Genomic DNA, 6,000 nt, shown 5'->3' on the forward strand with positions numbered 1-6,000 from the left:
CAGCCTTCTGCACACGCAAGATGTAACAGTAGGCTCTCCAGTCATTGCTCCTAGCTTAACTGCCATCAGGCATCCATTTTGGATACTCGGGACACTTGCATAATACTCTTGGCCCAGACTCCTACCCTAGCACTAGTTTGTGAGAAGATCAAGTTGCGCGGTGGCATCACAGCCCCTTCAGAAACGTGGCTGCAGCCCTCTCGCTCTCACCTTCCTGCTGTCACCCGGTGTGGAAGATGGCACACTCCTTCCTTTTACCCTCTTGTCTCTCTCCCTGTTTTTTCATACGTACTTGCACTCACTGCTGGCCTCTGCTATACGGTGAGGGTCCCTTTTCTTGAAGAAACGTAACTCTGCTGCGTGCCACTCGTGCTTACTGTGACAACTACCTTTTGAGATAGCAGATTAGACTCACCTCTCTCCTCCACTCACATCCTGCAGCCTGACTGGCCCCTAAACATACTCTGTGTAATACCTACTGACTTCAGGGGTGGTGATGTCCTCCCCTGTTTCCCCCCGGCCGAGCGGTTCTTTAAGCGAGAACGCAGCAGGCGGCTGGGGAGGGGACGGCCGGGCAGCAGCGCTCGGGGCATCGTTCCTGGCACATTCCCTTTACCTCGGTTCAGCACTTGGCTGGGAATAGGTATGAAAAGACATCTCAACGTCAGGGCCATCTTTGTGAGATGATTTGACGCAACATGGCATGTTGAACTGTAAAGAATGTTTTAGGGCTTTTTTTTTTTTTTCCTCTTTGAGAGCAAACGTAGCTCCTTATTAATGGCTAACGAACAGGAAGAGAAAAATCTCTGCAATTATACATGCAAAAGTTTGCATTCTGTGGCCAAGGAAGGAGTTAAACATACAGTAATCTAACGTGGGCATAAAATGGTTACAAAGAGCTGCATAAGCAGATGAATGTGTTTGTGGCTATTTACCCCCTCAGAACCCCAAAACAGAACAAAAAGGGGGTGATCTGAAAACAGTTACAGGCGGGGATTTCAACATACCTGTAGAGTACCTGCCCTGCCTCTGCCAATCCTGCCGTTGTCTCTGCCACTTGTGTTTAATAGTTCTATACTGTAAATCCTCTGTTCCCTTTACTATTGCTGGGGGTCAGTAGTTCTGAAGCAATAGTGTTTACTTACCCAAGGCAACCCTCCAACTTTCCCCAGTAACCACCTGAGCAGTGTATGGTAATTACTGAAATGGCTGTGCCATTCCTTCTTAATTCTTATTTACTGTACATACCTTTCAGAGCCTCACAGGGTAAAAGATAAAATAATACAAGCTCCTGTAGTGTAAATATATCCCAGTGTTAAGGAGCAACAAATATACATTTCCTGAAATGTACTGCAGTATTTTCTATTATTTAGAAACACTGTACATCATTATTTTATGAAGAAGTAAAATATGTAAAAACATTTCTGAACAGTTCTTTTCTAAAGCTAACATGGAAGCTTTTTTTTCCTATTTTTAAAGCAACCGTTTAATAAAGTCTGACACTTAGCAATGTTTTGAAATAATTTTTGCTGCTCTGCCAGCAGTTGGCTTTGCTGTGAATCTCTAAAGACAAATCCATCTACAGTGCATCTAGCAAAATTCAGCTCCGTGTTGTATGTCAGGGTTGAGGACTACTTGTCAGCTCTGGCACTGTCAGATTTTATCTTTAAATATGACAGGCAATTTGTTCAGGGAGCACTTCTGAATGACAAGATATAGTGGTGTTGTAAAACATGGCACCTGTGTGGTATGCCCTGCCTTTGTGGACTTCAGAGGCTATTGTTTCCTTTGCTATTAGACAGCCACAGTCACACAATAAGGTGTGTAAAATGTTCACAGAAACCTTTTAAATAGAGTAGCAGGAAAGTAGATACCCTCCGGTCATTTAAGTCAGGCCATTTATCATTTTATCTTATAAAACACAACATTCGCTAAAATGTGATGTAAAGAGAAAACCAAATGCTCTGCTGAGCAACTTTGGTGCAAGCTGAGGGTTTGAGCCATGCTGTAATAAAAGGGGTTTATCTTTAAAGTGCCATCAAGAGAAAAATTAGGATTTTAACTAACTCCTTCACAATCAGACAGGTAGCAAGAGCCATTCAGAGGGCTGCTGTTGACATATGGGATGAATAAGGTCCCCCTGAAATATCCACTGTTTACTGCAGTGGGGCTTCCTGGAATGGGGCAGTGAGAGCAGATGATGAAACATTAATACACCTAATATGTTTGGTTTAAAAATAAATAAATAGAGGGTCATAGGGGATAATGTTCTTGCAATATAAACCGGATCAAAATAGCAAAATTAAACTGGAGACATACTGTGGGTATGCCACTGCTAAAGTCAATGGAGGGTTTTTCCACACTATAAAAGATCCATGTTTTCATGGGAGTGGTAAGTAGTTTTCTTCAGAACATGAGTGTAAAACTGAGTGAATCCAGAAAAATCTGATACTACAAAGATATTGTATGCAAGCATATCCCAGTATGTCTGTCCTTGAGCAATGCTAATGCTCTCGCCCTGCTGACAGGGAGTGGTGGCCATATTCTGGACTAAGTGGGAGGGGCCGACCAACTCTTTTAAAATTAAAAAAAAAAAAAAAAAATCCCTTTAGACTCTGGTTTTGGTGGGTTTCTGTTACCTAAGAAGTGGCCAAGGTATTGTTGACTGAATGCCTTCTGCTCCGGCAAGTGCATGTCAGCAAGGACTATGCCGTGCCTGTCCGGCGGAGCTGGCGTCCTGCTTGTAGGCTTTGCCCACATGAACCAAGCCGCTCCTGAACCTACCCCTGCAAAACCTCTGCTGCTGCCAATACCCCTTGCTGTCCTGGACTATCTACAGACAAGTGAAACTGCTTTGAAGGCAGGAGGAGAAGATACAAGTCTGCTCTTATAGATGAAAGGACGTATTTAATCTATGATGTGCAATTCAGTTGCCCTTAGTGGCCCAGGCAGAGACTAAAGCTCTAGTAGATCTGTGACACGGGAAGTCTGGATTAAGGCCATTCTGTGTAGATTTTCTAAATCCAAGAACAAAGAAAGTATCAAAAAATAGGGGGTTGATTTGCAGTAACGCTGTGATCAAGTCATATTAGCGTCCTATTGTCAGTTGGAAGGTATGCAGTATTTGGTATTTTACTTGAAGTCTCAAGTTCTGGAAATTAGTGATTCTGTAAGAATGTTGTTTTAGCTTTCCTATAAGAAGCAAGTATCTAGACTTTCTGTTTACAGCTGAATGGAATAGAAGTGAACTCCACAAACTCAAACACTAGGTGGCAAATACAGAGATACCAGTTAAAAACATATATTGGTAGCAAATCTACAATCTCCATTGTGGCAGCCTGCCCCATTAATAGCATTTAATGGTGGTAGTACTGGGTGTGCATGTAGCTTTAGCATGGCAGCCTGAACAAAAATAAATGTAATACAAGCTGATAGGTGATAGGATGGGATCAATGGTTAAAAAGATGGAGCACATGTGCAGTTGGACCCCTCATTGGAAGGGTTTGGCGTAGTTTAAATATACTTTTGTTTTCTTATTCTGAACAGAAATTAAGTACTGTCTTCTCACCTGGGTGTAACTACTTTAAGGGAAATCCTGCAGATGAAGAAGACAGGTAGCCTGTGCTATTTCCTTTGTGAGAGACAAAACTATTTGTCATGTTCACTCTTAGTATTATTTCCCCATCTTAAGTAGAAGAATATGATACATTTGGTTTTAAAATAGCATAATTGTGTTCAGATATTTATGAATTCCCTCAGATATTTTTATCTGTTTCTTTTTTACATACAAGGTTGCCATAATTTTAGAACCACTGGGAAAACTACACATTCATCTTAGGTAAGTGAAGATCTTTTGACGATTAGGTCCGTATTCTAAGATGGTTTCCATAACAAATGAAAAACAAGAAGCAGCTCCAGAGGGTTAATCATTCCACCTGTTTATTTCAGGGTAGAATGAACTGTCTGAAAAAGCTTATCTTCCCATTGACTCTAGGGAGAGCTAAGATAACTTGCTTGTCTAACTTTCAGGTAGCTAAATTTGGCTGAGGAAAGTCATCTTTAGTCATCTAAGTCCCATGACTTTCTCCCAGACGTAGAAGCCTAGATAGATCACAGTAGTGGTTTTGAGGAATGTTTGCCTTCTCTGTGTTCGCAAGCACTTGACCATCTGTGGTATAACTTCATAATGGAATCTAACTCAAAGAGCTTTTAAAAACAAGGAGAAAGATTTTATTGTAACTAATAGTGATGGATGATTGGTATGGTCACACAGAGCAACATAAATCTTTCTGCCATGCCCAATGCTAAAAAGCAGACAAACTCAATAGCTCAGGGAACTCGCGTACTTAAGCATAGGAAAGTCATACAGGGAAAGGTTTTTAGACCTTATGTCCATTAGTAGGGCAGATAAACACCCAGTGAAGTAATTTTGCCTGCCCATCACCGAATAATGTACTCTGAAGTGCTGCACTGCAGTTCCACCCTCCTCAAGCAAGTAGCCTTGCCAGCAGTTTCAGAGAGAATGTAATCAGAGAAGAAAACCCCTCAAACACTAATGAGAAACCACATACATCAGAATTAACTGCCCCAATAATAGAAGCAGCTGTGTGCAATTATCAGTTATCTACCAGCTGATTTTCATTAGGAATTAGATATAAAATACTTCATATATCTTTCAAATGTTGTGTATTTACTGGGGTTTATGTTGTGGAGCTGTATAAAAAGCACTAGTATCAAGGAGCAGGAAGGACTTTTTTTTGAAAGGTGCAAATTGAAAATCTGGGATAGAAGTGAACTGATCAGCTGTGAAAGAAGACATAGGCCCATCTCGCAAACTGTGTGCCAGTGTATAATCTTTTGCTGTTATAGCAGTTTCTCCTCTTAAATACTGTCATTTGAATATTTCTATTACAGGAAAACTGAGATGTGCCAGCTAGGAAGGAGTAGTTCATCATATTATGCATTCTACAAATGTAATGTGCTAGTGAGCATGCTTTAGTAGTTTCTTCTATAGGTAGTTCACAGAGATCATTTAATGCTAGCTGCAGTAAAAGTATTTTGGGTGGTTTTAGTGGAAATAGTAGGCTTTTGCTTTAGTGGACTCTTTGTGTCCTCAATTTGCCTTGTGTAAGCCATGAAGGTGGTTATCATATAAGTGTGGGCTTATATAGGAACCAAAATGATGGCATCAAATACACAGGAATGGCTTCCTTTGGCAGGAGAAAGTTGCAGTTTATTCGTATACAAGATGCCACCCCCCCTCCGGGCCTAAAACGTGACGGACATGGTTATCCACAGCTATAGTAAGTCTGAGATGACAGGAAATGGAAACACACGTGCATGACCTCCACTTATTTCCCAGCTGCTCAGGGGGAAGCCTTGAGTCTGTGGCAATGGAGTGAGCTAGAAATGGGATGGAAAGAAACTCCAAGGGGCTGGAAGAAGCTGGTGGATATGCTTGAAGGCAGAAAGGTAGGTGAGAGTGTTTCTCCACAGTTCTGAGTTTACTATGGTGTTTTGCAGAAAGTAGTGCTTTTGGTAGAGTAAATAAGTTAACGTGTTCTGTGATTAATAGAGGAATCAAATTCAGGCATGGAAATTTTTCAGCACGGCTCTTCCATTTTTAGGAACAAGGCTTTGGTACCCCTGCAGACCAAGCTTGGCTTGGGAAGACAGGCTCTAATTGCTTGCTCTAATGCTTTTTAACTCTTTCTCCTAAACAGGGAGAAGCCTCTAAGAGTGCATTTTCACCATGTGTTCCTCTCTGTGTCATCCTAAAGACTTTTGAATTCATGGCCAACTTTAATCAAATACGAGTTAAAAATTCAAGTCTCAAAGATGAACGTTCAGAAATTTTTGTGAGGTTTGGAATGTGGCAAAAGAAGACAGATGTATAGCAGTGCCTCTTCTGAGGAGGAACCAGCAGAACATGACCATCACTGTCCCTTTGCAGCAGCCAGCTGGTCAGTCAATCACAGCAAGAGCTGTGTCCTGGGTAGA

This window comes from Harpia harpyja, chromosome 9 (assembly GCF_026419915.1).
Source record: "Harpia harpyja isolate bHarHar1 chromosome 9, bHarHar1 primary haplotype, whole genome shotgun sequence".
Taxonomy (NCBI): Eukaryota; Metazoa; Chordata; class Aves; order Accipitriformes; family Accipitridae; genus Harpia; species Harpia harpyja.